The sequence below is a fragment of the Schistocerca americana genome, chromosome 2 (genome assembly GCF_021461395.2).
Source record: "Schistocerca americana isolate TAMUIC-IGC-003095 chromosome 2, iqSchAmer2.1, whole genome shotgun sequence".
In the NCBI taxonomy this organism is placed as follows: domain Eukaryota; kingdom Metazoa; phylum Arthropoda; class Insecta; order Orthoptera; family Acrididae; genus Schistocerca; species Schistocerca americana.
In genome coordinates, this window is record NC_060120.1 from 991,327,296 (window position 1) to 991,354,896 (window position 27,601).

Genomic DNA, 27,601 nt, shown 5'->3' on the forward strand with positions numbered 1-27,601 from the left:
AGGCTTTTACGTGAAACTGGATGCTGAGATCTGAGAAAGCCTACTTACTGTAACCGTAGCCGAACGCCGTAGAAGCCAAATCCCGGGCGTAATCTGGTTTACTATTACTTCTTTCATGACACTGTCACAACAGTCATTAAGAAGAAAGCACTGTTTCAAGTGAGATACAATGTACACCTCTTCTTCGATAAAGCTATAAAACTGTTAAACTGCAAATAAACAGACAATAATCATCTAGTAATGCATCCTGGACATTTCAATGAAACAGTTCAGCTCACTTTGATAAACTACAGTCGATATAAGTGGAAATAACGATGAATGTTTACCACGAAGTAATTATGTTTTTCTTTCCTGAAGACTGCAATGTCCCGAAAGAAAGTCCGTACGTCTTTCCAAGAACTCCGTATCTATGGACGCGTTACTAGCGCCATTGGCGAAGGAACTGTTAATTTTCGGGCCTGAATCAAATCACAGTATCAGCAAAATCGTTTTTGATAGAGATCATCAGTCTTACTTTAAGTCACGAGGCAAGTCTAAAACGCCACAACACTGACAGTTGATCAGCGTCCTGTAGCGATTCGGCTGCTGGAATGGAGTCTGTTCTTTCTCCAACAGGCTCACTGCAGCTCGCTCGTGAATCTCAGCAAAGAAACAGCGTATGAGAATAAAAGTTCAAAAATATGGATACTAAGTCACACCAAATCAAACATTTTTGCCTCCACAGAAAAATCTCACCAAGTCAAGTTTTGTCGACAGCTACCTTCTACATCCAGCTCTTCGGTAGCTCCCTGATCTAAAAAAAAAGGCCCGATACGACATAAAACTGACAGAAAATAACCAGTTTTGTCCTTAATTACTGCAGAGTCGGCTTTGAAATTCACAACTGCCAATCAGCCATTTCTTCAGTACAACGGTACCGCTGCGCATGTGCCGGGTGGTTAAAATGAAACTTTACTTCCCTATTTAACACGTTACAACATGGAAAATAATTACCGTAATTACTTGGTAGCATTAATGACCAGAGTATGGTGTCCATGATTTCCATAGGTGACAGCATCATTGTCCAGTTCCAACTATGGCCACCAGCGGCCGTGATCAGTCATCGTGATTCATTGTCTCACACACCTGACCTGTGGCAGTGCACTTGCTGACGTGTCAACATGAGCTTGGATAATAGGAGCAGGGCGTTATTGGTGAAGCCCCATTATCAAAACAACAGTAATGATGCAGCTGAAATTCGAGAAGATTGCCAGCTGAAAGGATTACGGAAGGGTCCTCTTTCTCCACCTACTGTGCGGAGCATGATGAAGAAGTTAGAATCAACAGCAGAACTGGGCCTCGCTCCGGGAAAAGGCTGGTGACCGGTTGCACGACACGTGGTTGATGAATTCGCTGTTGCTATGGCAGCCAATGCTGCTCGCAGTTACCGATCGTCAGGCACGTGCTGTGTCATGACAGTTGAACATCCCGTGGTCCACTGTGTGGAAGGTGCTTCGAACCATTCTCAAATGGTATCCGTACAAGATGCATTTCATACAGCATCTTGCAACTCAGGCGCAAGGACCCTCGACCATCGTATGGACAGACGAAGCTCATTTCTCTCTGACGGGTGAGGTAAACACACCGAATCACCTCCAGTCACTGCACATGAAGTTCCTCTGTACAGTGAACGTGTCACCGTATGAGGTGGCTTCATGGAAACGTTCAACTTTAGCCCATTCCTTTTTGAGCAGTTTGGTGCTCAAGGACCAAAGACGTGCAATGTGAATGACCAGTGTTACTGCGATATGCTTTGCCAGCATTACATGTCGGCCCTACAAGAGAGAGAGACGCATTGAACCTAACAGTTTCCCTGCAAGATTGGACCCCGCCGCACATCGCTCGTGAAGTTCACCTGTTTCTCCGAAACACATTTCGAAACGATTGAATTATCAGCCGATCGTTTCCAAATGCTTCGTCGCACTATCACCTGATTTCACTCCCTGTGATTTCCGGCTGTGGGGCTACCAAGCAGGGTTTACCAGGGGAACATTCACACATGTGCTGGTCTGAAGCACAGCATATCTACGGACACGCTTCGTTATGGTGTGCAGAATGCAACCCTAAGCTTTCAGACACTTCTGGAAACTGATGGGTGCCATATTGAGCCCCTTTCTTAGCAGTAATGGTACTGGTATGTGATGGTATTGTGTACCGTACCAGAACATTAAATGTGTTTCAGTTGAATTTATTCTGCAGTATTTCTCTTCGCCATGTCCTTGTCATTAATGATACCAAATTTGGTATTCTCACGCTAATTAGTTTCCGTGCTATAAAGTGTTGAATAGGGAAAGGTCACTTACAACCACCCGTTATATCGGTTGCGTAGGATCTTGCCCACGGACACACTCCCTGAACCACCCCACGTTACGACGGATAACAATGCTCTATTTTTTCTATGAAATCATTATGGTTTCACATGCCACACTGAAATATGGAAATATACACGGATGAGCGAAAACGTTAGGACCACATGCTTAATAGCACACTGCAGTATTGATGGATTCGACAAGTCCTTAGTAAGTTTTCGGAGGAAAGTTACACGAAATGTCTACACACAGTTCAAGCAGTTTTCGTACATTATCAGCTGATGGTCTGTGGGCGCAGAGCCGGCGTCAGACTGCGTCTCATTTGGGTTCCATTGCGTTCATATCAGGTAGATTTGGTGGACAAGACATCAACTTGAGTTCAGTAGCACGCTCCTCAAACTACTGTCGCGCCGTTTTAGCATTGTGACATCATAACATAGTGACTCTTAATTTTTCGGTTAGTGAATTATGTAGTTCTAAAGAGGCTGGAGGAACAGGCAGTGGTTTGAGTCAATCTCCCGCCCTTAAAGTCGGCAGTGAAACAAATGCATTAAAGACACATAATTTCAGTCCAAAGCAAATATGGGGGATTCAGAATCTGAGTGAGGTAAGGAAGCTAGAAAATCTGAAAACGGGAATGCATAGGCTGAGGCTGGACATCGGGGGTATCTTTGAAGAGAAATGGAAAAAAAAGATTGGGGTTTTGTGCTCAAACTAGTTTAGAGTAATATCAACAGCAGCAGGAAATGGTACAGTGGTAATGGCATTCGTAGTGAATAAGCAGATAGCACAGGACGTGAGTTAATGCTAACAGTTCTGTGGTAGGATTATTCACATCAGAATACACAGCAACCCAAAGTCAAAAACGATGGTTCCAGTATACGAGTATACGCAGAGATCATAACGATAAGATGAAGATACAGAGGTAGTATTTGATTTGAGGAAATGAAAATCTAGTAATCGAGGGTGACTGGAACGCTGTAGTAGAGGGGAGAAGACAAGTAAGTGTTAAGGGAGAATTTGGGATCGCTACTAAGAATGAGGAAAGAGAAAGACTAACTAAGTTCCACAATAAATTTGAGCTAATAATTAGAGAGTGTACTTTCAAAAAATATCACGAGGGGAAGAGATATACGCAGAAAAAGCTTAAAAATGTGGAAAGTTTCCATCTGGATTCCATCATGGTCAGAGATTTCGAAATCAGATACTGGATTGCAAGGCGTAGCCGGAGTCGATATAGATTCAAACCAGAATTTAGTAGTGATGATTAGAGGTGAATGTTAGAGGAAAGAAGAACTGAGATACGATGAGGTGCGTTTAAATTTCTCTAAGGCCTTACATACGACGACAATAAATACCATAATACGCAATTCAGTTGAAGAAGAATAGGCATCCCTAAATCAGGTAATCACAGAAGTTCGACAGACAAATATAGATACAAGAAAGGTAAATGCGAAGAAACCTTGGGTAAGGAAAGAAATAATTCCATTGATCAACGAAAATAAGTAAGTTCAAAAACGGTTAGAAAAAGACAGAAATACAGCAATATAACTCACGTAGGAATGAAATAAATGGCTCATGTAGGGAAGCTATGGTAAAATACCTGTGGGAAAAATTAGATGAAATGGAGAGAGAAATGGCTGTTGGAAGGGCTGACCCAGCGTACAGAAAGGCTAAAACAATCTTCGAGGAAATTAAAAGCTGGGGTGGTAACATTAAGAATGCAGTGGGAAATCCACAATTAAATGCAGAGGAGAGAACGGGTAGGTGGGAAGAATACGCTGAAGACCTCTATGAGGGGAAGGATATATTTCATGACTTCACAGAAGAAGAAACGGGAGTCGATAGGAGAGAGATAGGAGATCCAGTAGTAGAATCCCGAATTTAAAAGATTTTTCGAAGACTTAAGATCGAATTAGGCAGAAGGGATAAACATTCCGTCAGAATTTCTAAAATAACTGGGAGAAGTGGCAGCAAGACGGTTATTCACTTTGGTGTGCAGAATGTATGAATCTGGCGATATAGCATCTGACTTTCGGAAAACATCATCCACACAGTTCTGAAGATAGCAGTGAAGTGCGAGAATCATCGCCCAATCAGCTTAAGAGCTCATGCATCCAAGCTGGTGACATGAATAACATACAGAAGATTAGAAAAAAATTGAGGATCGGTTACATGACGATCACTTTGGCTTCAGGGAAGGTGAAGTCACCAGAGTGTCACTTCTAATCGTAATCGGAGCAAGACTGAAGAAAAACCAACACACGTTCGTAGTGTTTGTCCATCTGGAAAAACTGTTCTATGATGTCAAACTGTGCAAGATGTTCTAAATTCTGAGGAAAACAGGAGTAATGTATAGGGAAAGTTGGTTCACTTAAATAAAAAACGGTTTATTTAAATACCTCTGCGTAACGTTGCAGAGCGTTATAAATGGAAAGAGCATACGAGAACTGTGGTAGAGAATTTGAATGGTCGACTTTGATTTATTGGGAGATTTTTAGGAAAGTGTGGTTCACATTTGAAGGAGACCACATATAGTATGCCGGTCTGACCCACTCTTGAGTACTGCTCGAGTGTTTTGGATCCGTTCCAAGTCGGATTCAAGGAAGACATCTAAGCAATTCAGAGGCGGGCTGCTAGATTTGTTACCGGTAGGTTCGAACAACATGTAAGTGTTACGGAGATGCTTCGGGAACTCAAATGGGAATCTCTGGAGGGAAGCCGACGTTCTTTTCGAGGAACACTATTGAGAAAATTTAGAGAATCAGCATTTGAAGCTGACTGCCGAATGATTCTACTGCCTCCAACATACACTGTGCGTAAGGGCCGAGAAGACAAGATACGAGAAATTAGGGCTAATTGGGAGGCGTATAGACAGTCGTTTTTCCCTCACTCTATTTGCGAGTGGAACAGCGGAGGGAATGACTAGTAATGGTACGTGGTACCCTTCGCCACGCACCGTACAGTGGCTTGCGGAATGTCTATGTAGATGTAGATGTAGATGTACACAATATGTACAAGATCAAGAGGGAACAATGAGAGTGGAAAACCAAGAATGAAATGCTCGCCTTAAAAATTATGTATGACAGGGATGTAGTTTGTTCGTCCCTAATGTTCAGTCTATGGAAATCAAAGAAAGATTGAAGAGCGGTTTGAAAATTCAAAGTGAAAGGATATCAATGACAAGTTTCGCTTATGATATTGGTATCCTCACTGAAAATGAGGAAGAATTACAGGAGTTGTTTATAGGAACGAACATTCCCACGAGTACAGAATATAGATCGAGCGTAAACCGAAGACAGATGAAAGTGATGGGAAGTAGTGGAATTGAGAACAGCGAGAAACTTGAGGTCAGACCTGGGCATCAAGAGGTACATGACGTTAAGGAATTATGCTTCCTAAGCAGCAAAATAATCCATGATGGATGGAGCAAGGAGGACATAAAAAGCAGAGTAGCACTGGCAAAATGAGTATCCCTGGCCAAGAGAAGTTTACTAACATCAAACACAGGCATTAAGGGGGGATGTTAATGAAACTGACCAAAAGTGTCAATTTTCGATTTATTTTTCATTTGTCAGTACAACTCATGGACAATAAGTTCCCAAAATTTCAATGCTGAAATGGCATCCGAAGTGCCTGAGCCGGCCGGTGTGGCCAAGCTGTTCTAGGCGCTTCAGTCTGGAACCACGCGACCGCCACGGTCGCAGGTTCGAATCCTGCCTCGCATGAGTGTGATGTCCTCAGGTTAGTTAGGTTTAAGTAGTTCTAAGTTCTAGGGGACTGATGACCTCAGGTGTTAAGTCCCAAAGTACTCAGAGCCATTTGAACCATTTCGAAGTGTCTGAAAATTGATGTGACGCGGCCTCCCGCCACGCCAAGCTCAGAGGGATAACAACTCCTACATTCACAAGGAGAGGCTTCTAAATTGTATCCTGGATCTTGTCAAGCCCATTTACAGGTTTTTGGCCGATCCTGCACTTCTCAAAAAGTGTGTACCTGGCAAAACCCAAAATCCAGAAGAGTCTCTAAACTTACTCATATGGAAACGATGTCCTAAAAACACATTTTCATCTGCCACAATCGTCAGAATTGCAACTTATGATTCAGTTATTGTATTTAATGATGGGAACGTCGGGAGGATGAAGGTATTAGAAAGAATGGGCTTCAAGGTAGGAAATTTTACTGAAGACGTTCTAAGAAAAATAGATTTACAGCGCGGCTCTGCAACTGAAAAGTCAGTTGAAGACCTGGTAAAGGAAAAAAGACAGACAACGAGTAACCAGAAGAGAACCCTTGAACGGCAAGACGACCTAGATTACAATTGTGGTGCCTTCTGAAGAAGTGACATAAGGAAAAAAGTTAGACTGAACTTTAAATTGTGTTTCCTGAAAAGTTTGTTTTTCAAAGTTTATATACCTTTTCCTCAGATTCTATGAATGCTACTATTATGAAATTTTGTACTCATATTTATGTAAACCTAATAAACATTGTCTCAAGAGCAAATTTTGAAATTCTGATTTCAAGCTGAGATATGGGGCAAAGTGCTTGGAATTTTGCATGAATTTAAAATTGTACTTGTAGAATTATTACTAAAAAATTATGAAAATTCTCCCATTTGACCTATTCCAAAATCCTAATGAGAGAAGCTACAACATATGAAGAGATGAAACAGAAATTTTTGTAGAAATCTCTTGAATACTTTCTTAGAAAAAGGAACATACATTATTGTTTGAAAATGAAACTTCAAATTTCATTAAAAAAATTGAATATCTGTAATCAAAAGATTTTATATGTAAGTGTGTTACTTTCATGTAAAGCTTGGTACAAAATTTCATTGCCATATCCCCAAAACTGTGGATTTGGTGCATTTTTGAAATAGTGTGTATTTTTCGTCACGTCCCGTTTAAATTAAGGAAGAAATTTCTGAAAATGTTCGTTTGGAACACAGTATTGTATGGTAGTGAAACATGGTTTCTGGGGAAACCGGAACGGAGGACAATCGAAGCTTTTGAAATGTGGTGCTGCGTATGATGCTAAAAATTGGTGGACTGATAAAGTAAGGAACGAGGAGGTTCTGTGCAGAATCGGAAAGGAATATATGGAAAACACTGAAAATAAGAAGGGACAGGGTGATAGGACATCTCTTAAGAAAACAGGGAGTAACTTCCGGTGTACTAGAGGGAGCTGTAGAGCATGAAAACTGTAGAGGAAGACAGATAATTTAGGACTCGGGTTGCAAGTCATAATTTGCAATGAGAAAGTTGTCCAGGATAGGAATTCCTGGTAGGCTGCATCAAACCAGTCATAATAATGCGAAAGACGGGTAATATACAATATTTACATTTTCTTCCTCTCATTCGCGTTAACACTTAATAAACTGCATTCAAGTTTAACAATTTTACATTGCTTGACTTTGCAGCTTAAAGCCTTCCAGTCGCTGTAGTCAAAAGTTATCAAAGGGTGAGAAGTCGGCCGTGTGAACCCCATGCTCGTTAATTGCGTAAACTTTATACTGTGTGATCGTATCCAGAATGAAATTTCACTCTACAGGGGAGTGTGCGCTGATATGAAACTTCCTGGCAGATTAAAACTGTGCGCCAGACCGAGACACGATCTCGAGACCTTTGCATTTGCGGGCAAGTGCTCTACCATGTGAGACACCCATGACTCACGACCCGAGAAAGGCAAAAGTCCCGAGATCGAGCCTCGGTCCGGCACACAGTTTTAATCTGTGGGGTAGTATTTTAATTGTTTGTGTAACAAACGAGCATGGGAAAACGCCTAAAAGTCACACTCAGGCTGGCCAATTGCACCAGCCATGGTACTTAAACTGACATGCGGATTTGATTCATGTGTGGTCTAGTTTCATGCCCGGAAAGTTAGTGCACTGACCACTACACTATATGTGCAGGTACAACATGTACAAGAACAGAAAGAGAAAAATAAGAATAGAAGATCAAGAAAGACGTGCTCCAGTAGACAGAGCTATAGGGGTCCGGTAGCAGGCTTTTACAGTGGTTAGGAGACAGCCAGATGGGATGCGTTGAAGAAACCGTCATTGACAATAAAGCATTTAATAAGCAGAAATACAGGATTTCTGCGGGGCAGGCAAAGCAGTTGTCTCGTCAGCAGAAGAGGGCCGTTATACGCTCGACTTGTGGTCCCGCCAGCACAGCGAAGCAAGTAGCGACAGATACGTCTCGTGGCGGTCGTCGATATGTGGGCGCCGGCGGCCTCCATCTCTACGTATCGATCTGCAAAGTGCTCTCATTAACGTCAAAGATCTGCACTCAGGAGTCACGGTCCCATGTCCACCTGATGTGCTCGGTGCCTCGCAGTGGTAGGCTCTCAGCCCACATTTAGGAGACAGGAGCTGGCAGCATTGGTGTCGACCTCAGGAACGGCATGAGCAGCAGTGGCCCACCCTGTCGAAGGCGGATGACGGACAGCATGGAGATCATGCAGATAGAATCTCCAGTAAGCTTGCACGGCGATGGCGGCCTCTGCGCCACATAATTATTGCCTCGGAAGTTGGCAGTACAGCTGGCGGCAGCAGCGTTGTTTTAGCCAGACTTCAAGGCGATCAAAACATAGCTAGACAAGCCTCCCCTTTCACTGGACAGATGCAACTCACGCAAGAGCTGAGACCACACTACAGGCAATCAGTAATCTCCACTCAGTAATGAGACATTTGTTAAGAAGGATGGGGTATCTACGTAAGTTGGTGCTTCCTGTGCACTCTGTGGCGGTAGGGACGGAAATGACATCACATGTCCTTCTTTTCCCATGCTGTCAGCTCTCCTAGTGACTTAAGACTTTCCCAATTTCTCCTTCTGTTTTTTGTTCGCTTGACACCTAAATACTTATAGTTGCGTTGTACCTAGGCCTCCATGCGGCACACTGCTTTTCATCTTGTATCTCTCGGCATCCATGATATCATTATGCTTTGCTTGCAGATTTGGACACTCTGTCGTTTACCCGTCCTGCAAGACCTACCATGTCTGCCGCAACTTGCTCAGCATTTCCACCTAACTTTCAGTCTAATGGTCATTGACACATGAAGTTCAGCCTCCAGCAGTTGGACAGGTGGTTCTTGGACGAATTTTTAGTGTCTACCAGGGATGCTATCTTGGTGCATAACAAAGACAGAGATGTTTATTTGCGCTGTTCAGTCTATACATTGGAGAAGCAATGACATAATTACAGGTAAACTTCCGAGGTGAGATTAAAATTAAAGGTGGAAGGATGTCGAGGTTTGCTGATGATATTGTTATTTTCAGTGATAGTGAGGAAGAACTGCAGGCCATATTCAGTGGATAGACTGTCGAATGAGCATCGGATGTGGACTTAGAATAAAGCGAAGTAAGGCTAAAGTAATGAGGAGATAACCTTTATGTTCAAGATCAATATTGAGGACTACGAATTAGATCAATGAAAGAAATCTGCAACAATGGAAGCAAAAGAACACATAATGGTCGCAGCAAGGAGAACATAATATGCAGCCTACCACCTACGAAAAGGGCATTGCTGGTCGAAAGTAGTCTACTAGTAACAAACATTGGAATTAATCAGAGGAAGCTATTTCTGAGCACATCCGTCTGGAGGATAGCATTTTATGTTTAGTGAACCGTGGACTGTGCAAAAACTGGAAAAGAAGAGAACGAATTATTATTCGAAATTAGGGAGATAAGAAACTAGTTGTTTGTCCTCAGAATCGGCGAGGATAGGGGCATAAGACAAATTAGACAAAAACAAGTGACAGTAAGATAGGACATGTATAATGGCATCACGGAAAAGCTACCATGGTACATGCTGGAGGAATGAGAGGAAGTCAGTGATCGTAATATTACAATACATCCTAATATAATTCAAAATGATGTTTGCAAATGCTAGTCCGAAATGAAGAGGTTGGTACAGCAGCAAAATTCACGGCGTGCGTATCAAGGCAGTCAAAAATTCATGAAAAAAGCAGTTACCCGTAGTCATTTCAGACCATGTATTCAAGGTACTTAAATGGTTGTGAAACGTCAGTGCCATACATATGTCTTCTTCCAGGATAAGAGAGACAAATCAGTGACTTCGAACAGGGAAGAATTGTTGGGCCCACAAGCATAGCCACTTTGTCAGGAGCCATTCACAGGCGTTACATACAAGCAGGTCGACACTTGACAATTTCACTATAGATGTAATCTTAGAAATATTCTAAACTCAAATATTGCTTACGGAGACGCGGAATCAACTGATTTAAATCACCTAATGTGATTGTTCCATTTAATATGCACATCCGCTTTTGGAGTGACCTGTTACTCTGTATATTCTCCTGTCTGGTCGTGGGTTATAGCCAGCACATCCTCTTCACTTTTGAAAAATCTGGACATATTCAGGTGTAGGTGTTTTATTGTTCTTGTTTTCGTACTTCATTTTCGTTTGCCGAATGGTGTGAAACACTTCGTAGCTTATCTGGAAAGAACTTTGTCTGAACAGGATTTGGAGTGCTTTTTGTCGCAACGCTGTTCACTTGGCGACTCCAGACAAGTTTTTATACGTTAATTTGCCAATCTCCTGACTGAGATGTTGTTCTGCTATTTTGTCTATTAACCCTCACGGTACCACTATATTTTTCACAAACGCAGAACGAAAGGGAGGAGAGGGTAGATTGTACACACCAAAAAAATGTAAATAGTTCATATTACTTTAATTTTATTTACCTTTATTAAAAATATTGTATAAAAAGTTATTAATTTGTAATAAAGGTCCAGAAACAGTAAATATCTTATAGCACTCTCTACAAGAACGAATTTAGTGTTTTTCACTTTTTCTAATCATTTAAGTTTATTTATTCTTATTTTCTTGAGCAATAGCTCATTACACTGGCATTTGAAGTCATTACAGAGTTATTGAAGAACACTTCATTACAATTCCAAAACACTACAAATATTTTAGGTTAAATTCAGCAGTTCACATTACATAGTTTATAAGATCACTTATTCTTCACTTTCTTCGGAAACACCTGCACACTTGGAACATGTGTTTCAAATGGTTCAAATGGCTCTGAGCACTATGGGACTCAACTGCTGTGGTCATGAGTCCCCTAGAACTTAGAACTACTTAAACCTAACGAACCTAAGGACATGAACATGTGTTTACTGCATGTGTAACTCTTACAATTATTCTAGATCATTGCTGTTTTGTTCACTTTTTTGCACTTCACTTCTCTTGACTGGCTTTCACGACAACACAGGTGACATCTTCGCCGTCCATCTTCAGCTACTTTGCAACGAATTTATGCTTGATATTCTGTCCGAGAATATCTCCCAAGGCGGAAGCTACAGACTTCCACATTCTAATATTCGAAGTCCATTTTTCAGTGTATGGTTTCGTGAGCTGTAGTCCCAGTTCTTGAAGAAGAAGCCGTCGCTCGTTAAGTTTTGTCTTATTCCACTCTGGGAAGTTGAGCAGAAACAATATATAACGATTTAACTCTGCTATGACCACAAGGGTATAGAAAATAGCTAACGGCCACCTTCTTGTAGCTCTGTTGTTGTTGTGGTCTTCAGTCCTGAGACTGGTTTGATGCAGCTCTCCATGCTACTCCATCCTTGCAAGCTTCTTCATCTCCCAGTACCTACTGCAACCTACATCCTTCTGAATCTGCTTAATGTATTGATCTCTTGGTCTCCCTCTACGATTTTTACCCTCCACGCTGCCCTCCAATGCTAAATTTGTGATCCCTTGATGCCTCAAAACATGTCCTACCAGCCGATCCCTTCTTCTAGTCAAGTTGTGCCACAAACTTCTTTTCTCCCCAATCCTATTCAGTACCTCCTCATTAGTTACGTGATCTACCCACCTTATCTTCAGCATTCTTCTGTAGCACCACATTTCGAAAGCTTCTATTCTCTTCTTGTCCAAACTGGTTATCGTCCATGTTTCACTTCCATACATGGCTACACTCCATACAAATACTTTCAGAAACGACTTCCTGACACTTAAATCTATACTCGATGTTAACAAATTTCTCTTCTTCAGAAACGATTTCCTTGCCATTGCCAGTCTACATTTTATATTTTCTCTACTTCGACCATCATCAGTTATTTTACTCCCTAAATAGCAAAACTCCTTTACTACTTTAAGTGTCTCATTTCCTAATCTGATCCCCTCAGCATCACCCGATTTAATTTGACTACATTCCATTATCCTCGTTTTGCTTTTGTTGATGTTCATCATATATCCTCCTTTCAAGACACTGTCCATTCCGTTCAACTGCTCTTCCAAGTCCTTTGCTGTCTCTGACAGGATTACAATGTCATCGGCAAACCTCAAACTTTTTATTTCTTCTCCATGGATTTTAATACCTACTCCGAATTTTTCTTTTGTTTCCTTTACTGCTTGCTCAATATACAGATTGAATGACATCGGGGAGAGGCCACAACCCTGTGTCACTCCTTTCCCAACCACTGCTTCCCTTTCATGCCCCTCGACTCTTATAACTGCCATCTGGTTTCTGTACAAATTGTAAATAGCCTTTCGCTCCCTGTATTTTACCCCTGCCACCTTCAGAATTTGAAAGAGAGTATTCCAGTTAACGTTGTCAAAAGCTTTCTCTAAGTCTACAAATGCTAGAAACGTAGGTTTGCCTTTTCTTAATCTTTCTTCTAAGATAAGTCGTAAGGTTAGTATTGCCTCACGTGTTCCAACATTTCTACGGAATCCAAACTGATCTTCCCCGAGGTCCGCTTCTACCAGTTTTTCCATTCGTCTGTAAAGAATTCGCGTTAGTATTTTGCAGCTGTGACTTACTAAACTGATAGTTCGGTAATTTTCACATCTGTCAACACCTGCTTTCTTTGGGATTGGAATTATTATATTCTTCTTGAAGTCTGTGGGTATTTCGCCTGTCTCATACATCTTGCTCACCAGATGGTAGAGTTTTGTCATGACTGGCTCTCCCAAGGCCATCAGTAGTTCTAATGGAATGCTGTCTACTCCCGGGGCCTTGTTTCGACTCAGGTCTTTCAGTGCTCTGTCAAACTCTTCACGCACTATCTTATCTCCCATTTCATCTTCATCTACATCCTCTTCCATTTCCATAATATTGTCCTCAAGTACATCGCCCTTGTATAAACCCTCTATGTACTCCTTCCACCTTTCTGCCTTCCCTTCTTTGCTTAGAACTGGGTTTCCATCTGAGCTCTTGATATTCATACAAGTGGTTCTCTTCTCTCCAAAGGTGTCTTCAATTTTCCTGTAGGCAGTATCTATCTTACCCCTAGTGAGACAAGCCTCTACATCCTTACATTTGTCCTCTAGCCATCCCTGCTTAGCCATTTTGCACTTCCTGTCGATCTCATTTTTGAGACGTTTGTATTCCTTTTTGCCTGTTTCATTTACTGCATTTTTATATTTTCTCCTTTCATCAATTAAATTCATTATTTCTTCTGTTACCCAAGGATTTCTATTAGCCCTCGTCTTTTTACCTACTTGATCCTCTGCTGCCTTCACTACTTCATCCCTCAGAGCTACCCATTCTTCTTCTACTGTATTTCTTTCCCCCATTCCTGTCAATTGTTCCCTTATGCTCTCCCTGAAACTCTGTACAACCTCTGGTTCTTTCAGTTTATCCAGGTCCCATCTCCTTAAATTCCCGCCTTTTTGCAGTTTCTTCAGTTTCAATCTGCAGTTCATAACCAATAGATTGTGGTCAGAATCCACATCTGCCCCTGGAAATGTCTTACAATTTAAAACCTGGGTCCTAAATCTCTGTCTTACCATTATGTAATCTATCTGATACCTTTTAGTATCTCCAGGATTCTTCCAGGTATACAACCTTCCTTCATGATTCTTGAACCAAGTGTTAGCTATGATTAAGTTATGCTCTGCGCAAAATTCTACAAGGAGGCTTCCTCTTTCATTCCTTCCCCCCAATCCATATTCACCTACTATGTTTCCTTCTCTCCCTTTTCCTACTGACGAATTCCAGTCACCCATGACTATTAAATTTTCGTTTTCCTTCACTACCTGAATAATTTCTTTTATCTCGTCATATATTTCATCTATTTCTTCATCATCTGCAGAGCTAGTTGGCATATAAACTTGTACTACTGTAGTAGGCATGGGCTTTGTGTCTATCTTGGCCACAATAATGCGTTCACTATGCTGTTTGTAGTAGCTAACCCGCACACCTATTTTTTTACTCATTATTAAACCTACTCCTGCATTACCCCTATTTGATTTTGTATTTATAACCCTGTAATCACCTGACCAAAAGTCTTGTTCCTCCTGCCACCGAACTTCACTAATTCCCACTATATCTAACTTTAACCGATCCATTTCCCTTTTTAAATTTTCTAACCTACCTGCCCGATTAAGGAATCTGACATTCCACGCTCCGATCCGTAGAATGCCAGTTTTCTTTCTCCTGATAACGACGTCCTCTTGAGTAGTCCCCGCCCGGAGATCCGAATGGGAGACTATTTTACCTCCGGAATATTTTACCCAAGAGGACGCCATCATCATTTAATCATACAGTAAAGCTGCATGTCCTCGGGAAAAATTACGGCTGTAGTTTCCCCTTGCTTTCAGCCGTTCGCAGTACCAGCACAGCAAGGCCGTTTTGGTTAATGTTACAAGGAAAGATCAGTCAATCATCCAGACTGTTGCCCCTGCAACTACTGAAAAGGCTGCTGCCCCTCTTCGGGAACCACATTTTTGTCTGGCCTCTCAACAGATACCTCTCCGTTGTGGTTGCACCTACGGTACGGCCATCTGTATCGCTGAGGCACGCAAGCCTCCTCACCAACGGCAAGGTCCATGGTTCATGGGGTGGGGGGGGGGGGGGGGGGGTAGCCCTATTAGTTGAAAATTTCCTCAACATTTAGTCGATTATGTCAATGCCTCCATTCTTGCCATTATAGCACGAATTTGTGATTGTTTGCTTAGTGTCAGTTGGTGTACCACTGCAGCATTATAACGTTGAGTCACTTCGGATATAAGAAACAATTACGAGTCCGATATTTCCTTTACTGGAATCACTGAAAGCAAATTTCTTGGAATATAATTCTCTTCTTGAGATGTCTTTCAGTTCTTTAGTTACATGCTTCCTAGTGGTTTCTAATGTTTCCACGACAGTTAGCTTGTGATTCCTCCAAAAATCTTCGGCCAAATCAGCTGAAGTGTAATACACTACCGGCCATTAAAACTGCTACATCACGAAGATGACGTGCTACAGACGCGAAATTTAACCGACAAGAAGAAGATACTGTGATATGCGAATGACTAGCTTTTCAGAGCATTCACTCAAGGTGGGCGCCGGTGGCGACACCTACAACGTGCTGACATGAGGAAAGTTTCCAACCGATTTCTCATACACAAACAGCACTTGACCGGCGTTGCCTGGTGAAACGTTGTTGTGATGCCTCGTGTAAGGAGGAGAAATGTGTACCTTCACGTTTCCGACTTTGATAAAGGTCGGATTGTAGCCTATTGCGATTGCCGTTTATCATATCACGACATTGCTGCTCGCGTTGGTCGAGATCCAATGACTGTTAGCAGAATATGGAATCGGTGGGTTCAGGAGGGTAACACGGAACCCCGTGCTGGATGTCAACGGCCTCGTATCACTAGCAGTCGAGATGACAGGCATCTTATCCGCATGGCTGTAAAGGATCGTGCAGCCACGTCTCGATACCTGCAACAGCTGGGGACGTTTGCAAGACAACAACCATCTGCACGAACAGTGCGACGACGTTTGCAGCGGCACGGACTATCAGCTCGGAGATCATGGCTGCGGTTACTCTTAACGCTGTATCACAGACAGGAGCGCCAGCGATGGTGTACTCAACGACGAACCTGGGTGCACGAATGGCAAAACGACATTTTTTCGGATAAATCCAGGTTCTGTTTACAGCATCATGATGGTCGCATGCGTGTTTAGCGACATCGCGGTGAACGCACATTGGAAACGTGTATTCGTCATCGCCATACTGGCGTATCACCTGGCGTGATGGTATGGGGTGCCATTGGTTACACGTCTCGGTCACCTCTTGTTCGCATTGACAGCACTTTGAACAGTGGGCGTTACATTCCAGATGTGTTACGACCCGTGGCTCTACCCTTCATTCGATCCCTGCGGAACCCTACATTTCAGCAGGATAATGCACGACCGCATTTTGCAGGTCCTGTACGGGCCTTTCTGGATACAGAAAATGTTCGACTGCTGCCCTGGCCAGCACATTCTCCAGATCTCTCACCAACTGAAAACGTCTGGCCAATGGTGGCCGAGCAACTGGCTCGTCACCATACTCCAGTCACTACTCTCGATGAACTGTGGTATCGTGTTGAAGCTACATGGGCAGCTGTACATGTATACGCCATCCAAGCCCTGTTTGACTGAATGCCCAGGCGTATCAAGGCCGTTAATACGGCGAGGGGTGGTTGGTCTCGGTACTCATTTCTCAGGATCTATGCATCCAAATTGCGTGAAAATGTAGTCACATGTCGGTTCTAGTATAATATATTTGTCCAATGAATACCCGTTTATCATCTGCATTTCTTCTTGGTGTAGCAATTTTAATGGCTAGTAGTGTACCTGTCTATGATGACATTGCGTCCTGAATTATGTATAACAACCAGGCGTTTCATTACAGCAGCAGCTGAATTTAATTGTTCTGGACTATCGGTTTTCTTCCCTCCATATGGCTCCATGCTGAGAACATATCTAATGTTAGAGACTATGAAATCCATATAAGTAAACCACACTTTCCATGTTTTATTCTTCATTAAGAACTTGAATGGACACATGCCACGGAACAATGACGACATGTCATCAATAACAGACTGCATCCCAGAAGAAAAATATATTGGCAGTAATTAATTCTTTTTATCAAATACTTCTCGTATTGCAGCACACTTGTATTGTTCCCTGCGCTCTTTTCGCGTCTATCTGCCACACAATCTTACTATTTTAGTAAGCAAAGGAATCTAGTTCTACTCAGAGTAGCAGCATAAAGAAACCTTCCTGAAGTATCAGGCGATAAATAGGGGATTGGTGACCTACTATCGCCCCATTCACCCCCTACATTTGCCATGAATTCATGTCTGTCTGTTTTGGGTAGATTATGTCTCAAAACTTCTTAATTCGTATGCTTTATTATGACGTTAACAACTTCTAACAAGAAAATCTTTTCAATTGATTATCTTATTATTTTTATTCTGCCTTCACTTCTTGTACTTTCTCGCTCTTTCATTGTGTTTTGAGCTGTTCGCTTTGTGATATGTGTGAGGAGGATCAGAAGTAAAAAGTTTTCCAGTGGTTGTAAAATACTTTTCTCTGACCTCACTAGCAGCGTCATCATTCGGTGCAGGTGCCCATAGTTCGTCTTCACAGTCTGTTTGTACACATTGACTGCCCACATCCTTGCACACAACACATTGCTCTTCAGTTTCACTCACCACTTCATCAAAACCACCAAATTCAATTTCAGAATCTGTAGATTCTTCCTAAATGTCTAATACTTCTCTCTCAGTAAGAGAGAGACGTTAGATTTTCAGTCACAATTGACTATAAAACTGGACAAAATGTCACTGAATAACAAGGAACAAGAAACAATCAGAAACAAACGAGAAATTAATCGTTGTTGAGATCATTGTTGCTATCTGCACAGAAGAATTCAATGCCCAGATTTCTACAGTCTCGAAGTGTTAAAATTTGTGGAACAAGACGTTCATAGTCAAGTCACATCTACTATTCTGGAGGTAGACTTCCTGACAAACGTCACTGGACTTAACACATTAAGTTTAGCTAAAAAAATATGTATTTATAAAATATGGTAGAGGAAACAATAAAAAACAATACACATTTTTTGTCAGACTTATAAAATAAGAAATACCAATCCAAATTACAATATTTACAAAAGGTAGGCATGAAGTAGCTTGCCGCCCCCGGCTCCCCCCCCTTTCCCCCCCCCCTCCACTTGGTACTGTAATATTTAATGTAAACATTGATACGGATTGTTCATCTAGTCATTTAAAACAGCTTCCCTTTCACATAAGTTTATTTTGGCCTTTTCAATGTAAATAAAGCTTTTGATATAACTATCTATTGCCTTGAGTGCGTGCATGTAAACTGGGTTACTAGTATCGACAGGACTAAGCTGCCGGCTTCAGATCTGGAAGGTTACAAAAATTACAAAAATATTTACTCTGCAGCAGCTATAATCGTAAGATAACGATTTTACGTAAGTTATTTTGACGTAGCAGCAAAGCGCACATTATGAAATCATGCTCTACAACAAAGTGCATGTTTGTATTCATACCATCATAATGGACTGTGTATTTGCAATACAACACTTAGCTTTACATAATTTATCATAATAAATATAAAAATTTCAATACATGCCCAAGATAACATTACCTCATAATAAAAAGAGAGTAGAACATCAAAAAATATAGCTGTGCCTTTGTGGGAAGACAGAGTCATACAAGTGTGGCACATCAAGAAGTGCCACGTGTGTCTGGGTTGCCTGCTAAATATTAGTCAGGCTAACAGAGTAATACAGAGGGGTGTCACCAGATGGCAACAATCTCGTGAATAATAATGAATGTTTTCTGGGTTATTTTAAAATATACATGTAACAGTGTATGAGAGAGTGCAAAGTGAATCATTTAAAATGGAAAATAATGTAGTGTCACACACGTGAAATGGATAATACAGTAAGTAAAAGTATTTTGTCAATTTTAATACAGAAAAATTATTTTCAATAAGGTAGTTAACATTGATCATTAACCATTAGAATAACGACGTAGGTGGGAAACAGTGTTGATGACAGTACGAAAATCGTTCATTTAATACGATTATGGGAGAATGCCTACTTTCACAACTGGTAATGTGATGTATTTTACTTTTCGTCTCCCAGTAGACATCATACTGAAATTTTCACTTGTGGTGTGGTTTTGCATAACTGTTTACTTGTAATGTATACATCGATACACTAAACATGCCATAAAACCAATAGCCTCTTGGTATACTACAGTAATGGATATCGGAACAAACATGTTATAACCAGAGGTATACGTTATTAATTTAGGATGGACACTTACATATTTCACGATGAATGCACACATAAATTTTCTTATGCGGTGATAATAGTATGAGATCTTGACAAAGGAAATAATGGAAGATAGTTTTCAATGGGTATCAATTTTGTTTATCGATGACAGGGATGTTATTTGATGTCTAGGTAACAACTGAACAGTCAGATTATCGGGATTGATATTGTAATAATTTTCAAAGATATACTATGATACTTGCTGGCTTTGTAAGGTAATACAGAGTAAGTACGTAAGGATATAAGGAATTACAGCAGGTAAAGAAATACCAGTGTTATGGCAAAGCAACAAAATTATCATCAGTGATTTAGTAAAACGTAAGAGCATAGTCGAGCCTACATTTTTTAGATTTAGCTAGAGCCAGACGCATATGGCTTTGGGCCTTATAGTTACAGTATAAAGCAATCTAATACGGTGCCCGACATCTTAGTACAAACTGTAAAGTATTATCAAGATAGTGATAAAATACAGCGTCAAAAGAAGTATATCCTGTACGTCGGCTATCTATTATGCGACTTGAATATGCCCTAGGCAATCCTCCATACTTTAGAGTTATGCTATCTAACCACTCGTACAATGCTCTAGGTCTAGTTGAGAAACAGTAAAACAATAGTCAATTTAGTAATAAAATATAGCTGTTGACAAAGTTATGTCAAGTAGGCCAGCTGTCTTTGTTAGGAGAAGCTCTTGTAAGTTGTTATAGAGTATGAACATGTGTATACATTGGTATAGCTTACTCTGGTACATTCATCTTGAGAATAGCGTTAACAAAGCGGTTTGTCAAATAATATGCTGGAATAAAGTAAATCAGATGGGTGCAAATGCTATAAAATTATAACATATAAACAACAGCGAATACAGAAGTAGAGTAAGACCCAGAATGAAGTCTATGTAGGAGGCTTGTTCACAAGACAACGCTTTCGTTAGTTGGTGGCACATACATGTACTCCCGTGTGAAACGATAACTAATCCTAAATCATACAATTTACATGTCTTATGACATGAACAATGTTGTCATAGATGGAGAAGTTGACTCTGTAGACTAGATCATTATAGCTGAATATAAGCATTAATCGATTTTCTCAAGGAAGGGTTTTCAATACCTTTGCAATAAGGGTAACATTATTATACACTGCACAAAACCAGCAGACCTCTCTATTAGTCCACATTGTATTATCTACAATAATCGAAAAACGGGTCTTAAAAAATGTGTACTATCTAGCTGATTTTATAGGGCTGTGTGTACCATAAAATAGGGTGCATGTGGCTATAGTAAAATATATTTGTGTGAATACAGATAAACGAGGTGAGCATTTGAAAGAAGTTGTGAGGTATAGCATGAATCACTGGGCATCAACGGCAATAAAAATATCATATCAAAAACCATATTTACGATGAATTAACCGCTCGCTCTCCAGCCGACAATGTTAGTTACTTAATGATATTTTTCACGACTTACTCCTTTGATGTTTCCTTGTGATTACATTCACCGAGCAGCTCTACAATTCTGTAGTGTCAAGTCCCATATTTCCAGACGCTTGTGTTTCCCTTGCATCGAGGGTTCGCAATCGCTGTGTATTTGCTTTCTGTTATGTTTCTATGACTTTGTCAGAACTGGAACACATTTTTCGTTAAAATTATTTTTGTTTTATGTGCTATATTTATGCCATGATATTCGAAAATTTTGGTGATTTTATTGTTCAGTTCTTTTTTTTTCCATTGGGTGCCATTAGGCCTCCATTTCTATGGTCCTGTTTTACCTGTGTTATTGTAATGGTGCAGAGTTTGTTTCTTAGCGTTGGATTATGGTGGCTTTTTTGTCTTTTAATTTGGTTGTTTAGCTTTGTGATTGTGTTACCATTATGCCCTTTGTTTGTGGGTTACCCTAACAAAGCATTTAACGCGGCAGCGCTATACTGGCATGAGACATACTTGGCCTGCGACACTTCTTCGTATTCGGAAGGCACAGAGCGATATAGCGAGTAAGATCCAGCAACGACAACACGGCCTGGTAGAGAGGCTGCGAGGCTGACCCTCAAGGTGGGGTGGAGGTGCGGACCCGCCCTGATCCCTGGGCAGCCGCTCGGATATGAAGTGGGTTATTGCCTTATTGGCCGGACGGTGGAGGGATTGCCGCTTATTGGTTGTCAAGACGGGTGGCCGTGTTTCAATTTGCGGCCGGCGCCCGCGGCGCTGCCCGCAATAAATCCGCGTCGTATCGCCCGTTCCCTTTCCCTTTCCTGTCCTGGCGGAAGGGTAGGCTGACCCGCAACCACTGTGCGCTGTCCTCCGCTCTCGTCTGAAGCTCCTCGCAACCTACAGCTTTTCTCCTGAGTACACACACACTACGCTCTCTTTTTTTATATTGGTGCTAAATGTAAACCCTATGTCATGCAGAATCTACCATTAGATGTCGCGAGAGTATAAAGAAGGCCAGGGATTGTTGTGGTGTCAGAAGAGAAGTGGTAACAGCGGAATGGCGCCGTCAAGAGACCTCAGTAGTATCGAACGTGGACTACTTATCCGATAAAACTTACTGGCAGGTTAAAACTGTGTGCCGGAAAGAGATTCGAACTCGGGACCTTTGCCTTTCGCGGGCATAAGGTTTTCATCTGCCAGGAAGTTTCATGTTAGCTCACACTCTGCTGCAGAGTGAAAATTTCATTCTGGAAACATCCCCCAGGCTGTGGCTATGCCATGTCTCCGCAATATCCTTTCTTCCTGGAGTGCTAGTTCTGCAAGTTTCGCAGGAGAGCTTCTGTGAAGTCTGGAAGGTGGGAGACGAGATACTGGCGGAAGTAAAGTCGTGAGGACGGGTCGTGAGTCGTGCTTGGGTAGCTCTGCTGGTAGAGCACTTGCCCGCCAAAGGCAAAGGTCCCGAAAAAAATGGTTCAAATGGTTCTGAGCACTATGGGACTTAACTTCTAAGGTCATCAGTCCCCTAGAACTACTTAAACCTAACTAACCTAAGGACATCACACACATCCATGCCCGAGGCAGGATTCGAACCTGCGACCATAGCGGTCGCGCGGTTCCAGACTGTAGCGCCTAGAACCGCTCGGCCATCCCGACCGGCAAGTCTCTGTCCGGCACACAGTTTTAATCTGCCAAGAAGTTTCATATCATCACACACTCCGCTACAGAGTGAAAATTTCATTCTACTTATCCGGTGACACCAGAATAACAGATCCATCAGGGACATTGCAGCCCTTCTAAAGCCACCGAAGCCGACTGTTGGTTATGTGATTGTGAAGTGGAAGAACTAAAAAACAACCACAGTTGCGAGTAAACAAAGATCAGGAAGATCTCATATGGTAACGAACAGGGACCGTCCAGCATTGACGAGGTTGGTTGTAAAATACTGCGTAAAATCAGCGGAAGGAACCACTCGCAAGCTCCAGGGCATAAGAGATGATCAAAAAGTTCCCATTCGAAGACCATAGCCGGCCGTGGTGGCCGAGCGGTTCTAGGCGCTACAGTCTGGAACCGCGCGACCGCTACGGTCGCAGCTTCGAATCCTGCCTCGGGCATGGATGCTTGTGACGTCCTTAGTTTAGGTAGGTTTACGTAGTTCTAAGTTCTAGGGGACTAATGACCTCAGAAGTTAAGTCCCATAGTGCTCAGAGCCATTTGAACCATTTGAAGACCATACAGTACACAATCGGTATGCCAATCAGGCAAAATCGCCGTGAGCATTGACGCAATTGTCTCACTGACATACCAGGCTGAAGACACCCGTTTGATAAAACACAGTCTCCTGATGCCACAAGAAGTCCTTAACTATCTACTGCATATGCTTGTCCGACAGGAATAGTCGACTCTTCAAGGCCTGTTTAAGGTACTGAATGCGTGTTAATCGCGCGGGAAGAGATCAGAACTATAGGGCGGGTGCTCGAGTGTCTCCCACTTGAGCTGGCTTTACGAAATTTCCGACATGGGCTTGAGCTTTTATCATAAAGCTAGAGCACCCCTTGTCGCAGTTTTCCAGGACGTTTCACCTTAACTGCACGCTGTAATTTCTCCAGCTTTGAGCAGTACCGTTTCTCAGTGACGGAAACTCCAGGTTCCTTGAAATCAATAATGGGCAGATATTCCTGGCATCATCAGTCTGGGAGCGATCTGTAATGTAGGATAACTGAAGAATATTTTACAAGCCAAGATCGCTAAAAAGACGACAGAGCTGTGCTATCATCGTTGGACCTTGTACTTCAGCTTGAGACTGTGCTCATCTGTACAAGTTATGTATGCCTCTGTATATATATTCAGGCTCCAGTAAACCACTTTTACTTACGTGCAGTACCGACGCAATTTTCCTGCTCCTGCTCCTGCTCCTATCGACGCGCCGCCTTCCAAGCGGTACACAAAAATTTGCTTATTTATTTAAAAAATGCTCCATTACGATATTTGCAACTACTACGTGTGTCTACTGTGTTTGTGTTTGTGTGTGTGTGTGTGTGTGTAATGTAATGTAATGTTTCTGTTGTGTGATGACGATAATGATGCTGACGGTGATGATGAGAGGGGGAGAGCGTGGAACCTGATGCCGGCACATAGCCTACTCGTCACGAATAGCGCCTGGAGGCCGCCAAGCTTAACGCATAATCCGTCGTACGGATCACCACCAACAGTGTCCCAGACCCCCACTTCATAAGATTCTGCGGAGAGATTTGGCATTTAAACCACCACACTAAATACGTTTACCACTGGCATATCGATGTGTAGTGATGTTCATGGCAGTGGAAAGTGCATATATAGTATCAAATGACTTACATCACTGATTGACAATGTTGATGTATGGTTATCTGTCCGAAGATGGGTTTCCTGCAGCTCCCCATGCTACTCTATCCTGTGCGAGTCTCATCATCTCCGAATAACTATCGTAACCTATATTTTTCTCAATCTGCTTACTGTATCAATCTCTTTGTCTCTCTCTACGATATTTATCCCCCGTAATTCCCTCCAAAACTAAACTGGTGATCCATTGATGCCTCAGAAGTTGTAAAGGTGTCCTGTCAACCGATCCCTTCTTTTGATCAAATTGTGCCACAAATTTCTTGTCTCCCCAGTTGTATTCCGTACTTCCTCATTAGTTACGTGTTCGACTCATCTAATGTTCAGCTTTCTTCTGTAGCACTACGTTTCGAAAGCTTCTATTCTCTTTTTATTTAAACTTTTCATCGTCCATGTTTCACTTCCATAGATGGCTACACTCCATACAAATACTTTCAGAAACGACGTCTAGACACTTAAATCTATACTCGATGTTAACAAATTCCTCTTCTTCAGAAACGCTTTCCTTGCAATTGACAGTCTACATTTTATATCCTCCCTATTTCGGCCGCCATCAATTACTTTTAGGCCCAAATAGCAAAACTCATCTATCGCTTTTTGTATCTCGTTTCCTAATATGATTCCCTCATTTAATTCGACTATATTCCATGACACTTGTTTTGCTTTTGTTGATGTTCATCTTATATCCTCCTTTCAAGACGCTGTCCATTCCATTCAACTACTTTTCCACATCTTTTGCTTTACAGTCTTCATTGGGCACCTGCGTATTGATACAGATGTAGGCTGTGGAATGGTACACACTAGCGCCAAAATGATCCTTCTTCAACAGAGAAAACCACTTATCGTGCTCCGTCCAATGGCACTATCCCCATGTTCTTGGCTGCCTCCGCTGCTGCCACCCTTCTATTGAACTCAAACGAAAAAATATGTCGAAAATGTTCCAATTACTTCACTACACACTCCATTTTATAGCGTCCACAGCTCCAGTCACTATCTCCAAGTGACAAAGTGACAACATGTAAACTCAGATAGTAACTATGAACTACAAATTGAAAACTATAATCGATAAATAAACCCATAGCAATTAGAACACCAACTTGCAAAATAAAAACGCAACTAACTTATGCACTATAAAGTTGTGCACAAAGAAAGAGTGGAACATTTACTACGCGTACATTATTGGAGACTTAATGAGTTACCGGAATATGTGACGGACGTCGAGGACCATGGAAACTTGTTGGTATGTACGTGGAGTGGGCTTATCTCTGTGGAACCGTGTCAATATAAAATAATGCAGGTGAAAACAGTTACAGATAAACCAACAGGGTGAAAAAGTTGTAACATAAATAAACAAACAAGGCGTTACAAACAAACGGCAGACACAAATGGACATTGGTATTGTAGACGTGTACAAGAGTTGAATTACTGTGTACAATGCAAAAGGATTAATAAATATTATTATTGTCATTTTTGAAGATATTCTGTTGGCAGGATGTCTTGAAAATTTTTAAAAAAATGTGTTTATCCGTTTAGTACGTTCTTTAAGGATCTTATGGAGTGACTGTGGCTTGTTGATATAAATCTTTAAGTCTTCAGGGGAGATCTGTCTTTAATCTTTCATCAGGAATGTGACACACAGAAAATGTTGCCTTTTTTATCGCCAACAATGGGCTCATGATGGACACTGTGTCTGCACTTATCTACATGTTTTACTCGGAGGGCCCCCCCTTGTGTTCATTGTATACGGTTGTAAGGTTTCTCCTTGTTTATCCTATACAGAAGCGAGAACAATATCATGTGAGTCTATATAAGCCGGACGTTTGACTTTGCAACTTTCCTAAATATTTTCGTAACTTACGTCCCAATTTTCGTAATTTTCGCCAGCACTACTGCATGTGACCAAGAGAATAACGTTCCTGTAACACAAAATTAAGATGAGCCTGCTGTGGCTTAAAAACCAGTAAATGGTACAATCGGTGATGTCATATTCAAGAAGTGACTGGCTGCATATAGCCTACATAAACGGCAATTTAAAACCATTCTCACTGTTAGTGATCCTGTATGTATATAACGAATTTCTTTCGTATTTTCTGGGGTGGCGTTGTAAGGAGATGGAGATGCTGTATCCATTTTGCTGATGTTAGCTTACGACAGTTGCCAAGCTGGAGTAAAAGAACAAAAAACTACAGTAATACGGTCGTATCATGAGCGATTATCAATATTATGCACAGACCAGTAACCAGTTGTTAATATAGACAAAAGATTAGATATCAATTGCACGAAACGTAAAATTGCAGTGACATCTGCCTATACGAATTTTTATTTGGTCTGACCAACTATCAATTAAGGATAACAAGCCTAGACTGGCAACGCAAATTTGCGGTAGGGATTACGCATAAGTGTCTTGGCAGTGACTCGATATCTACATCTGTAAACATATATACCTCACAACTCACTGTGTAGTCCTTGGCGGAAAGTGCTTCGTAACAATGTTATGTCTAATCATCTTGTGGTGTTGCAGTTCTTCTTATATCTACGCTTGCATGAAAATAGGACTAGGAATTCCACCTTATGCGAGACACCTTTTCAGTTTAGTTTTATCCAGACAAGTTTCAGCAATTTTTGTGCTATCTTCAGTAGATTGTTTTATTTTCTTACTGTAAAATTGTTGTTACGTATTAATATTTAGAGAAACTTTTGGTAGAAAAGATTTACAGTTTTGCGACAATCATTCATTCACAATTGCAAATATTTTGTACCAAAAGTTTCTCTAAGTGTTAATATGTAACAACTGTTTCACGGTAAGTAAATAAAATAACCCACTGAAGACAGCAGACAAAATGCTGAAACATGTCTGAGTAAAACGAAAATGAAAAGGTGTCTTGCATAAGGCGAAGTTCCTCGTCCGCTGTTCTGTCTTATTCTATACTTTATGCTGAGTGCGATAAAAATGAGCCTACAAGCCTATAATGCCTCCATGCTCCACATTCACGTACTTAGCAAGATAAAAATGATTGTCTATATGCAGTCATATAATTGATTCACCTAGATGGACAATGGATCCACCCTCTTCAATGCAGATACACAAGTATGTCCGATCTCCTGCGGCAATCTCAGAGTAGCGAACATGAACGAAATGGACAGGGACTGCAGGTAAGTGGCGCTTGGTGGGAGTGGGGGGTTGGCAGTGAGGTGTGCCGAGATAGTCTGAGCAGTTGCGATGAACAGCATATACCGCTTGGCGTACTGTGTAGCAGGCAGCAGTGCCTGGGTTCGAGTCCCAGTCCAGCACATATTATCACTCGTGGCCACTGTCGCCACGTCGCACAAAGTCCTAATGCAGCTGATATCACTAA